This window comes from Colobus angolensis, unplaced genomic scaffold (assembly GCF_000951035.1).
Source record: "Colobus angolensis palliatus isolate OR3802 unplaced genomic scaffold, Cang.pa_1.0 Scaffold463, whole genome shotgun sequence".
Lineage (NCBI taxonomy): Eukaryota > Metazoa > Chordata > Mammalia > Primates > Cercopithecidae > Colobus > Colobus angolensis.
This window is the reverse complement of record NW_012118077.1, coordinates 1,430,757-1,431,886: the sequence shown is the minus strand read 5'-3', so window position 1 is coordinate 1,431,886 and position 1,130 is coordinate 1,430,757.

Here is a 1,130-nt window from a genome sequence, read left to right as displayed (position 1 = left end):
TTAAGATGACTCATTCTTTTCTGGTTAAAAACTTAATTTCTTTTGGGTAAATAATTACTCATTTGGCTCCACATTCAGCTAGTGCATTTCAAGTTTAATATCCCTGTCAATTTGGGCAGGGTAGTGCATGCCTGTAGTCTCAGCTACTCAGGAGGCTGAGGCAGGAGGATCACTGGAGCCCAGGAGTTTGAGGCCTGACTGGGCAACATAGTGAGATCTCCATCTATAAATACACACACACACACACACACACACACACACACACACACACACACACACACACACACACACACACACACACACCCCTATCAAGGCTGTTCTCAACTCAAGAATTTTCTTCCCCCACCACACTTCCTACTTTCCTTACCCCCTTTTCCCATCTCTTTTTCTCTTCTTCCACTTTCTCCTCTTCTTTCCCTCTCCTCTTTTCTTCTTTCTCCTCCTTGAGGATTGCAGTTTTGTAGGAAGCAATTCCCCTGTACGGGTAGCTATTTTGCCACATTGCATGCCCAGAGCAGAGTATGTCATTGAGACCATTGTATTCTTCAGAAACACGTAAGGAAATCATGTTAATTATTTTTATTTCCTGCTGAGAAAAGTGTATCTTAGAGGTAAAAAAGCAGAGTGACTGGACACTCTCATGATTTCAGGTAATTATAAGAAATAAATAAAAATCTCTTAAAAATTTGCTTTAATATAGGCTGGGCATGGTGGCTCAGGCCTGTAATCCCAGCACTTTGGGAGGCCGAGGTAGGAGGATTGCTTTATCCAAGGAATTCAAGACCAGCCTGAGCAACATAGTGAGACCTCGTCTCTACAAAAAATAAATTTGCTGGGCATGGTGGCATTAGCTAGCAGTCCCAGCTGCTCCAGAGGCTGAACTGTGAGGATCACTTGAGTCCAGGAGTGCGAGGCTGCATTGAGCCTTGATCACACCAGTGTACTACAGCCTGGGTGATAAAGCAAGACTGTCTCAATAAAAATTTTTGCTTTAGGCGGGGCACGGTGGCTCACGCCTATAATCCCAGCACTTTGGGAGGCCGAGGTGGGTGGATCACCTGAGGTCAGGAGTTTGAGACCAGCCTGGCCAACATTGTGAAATCCCGTCTCTACTAAAAATACAAAAATTA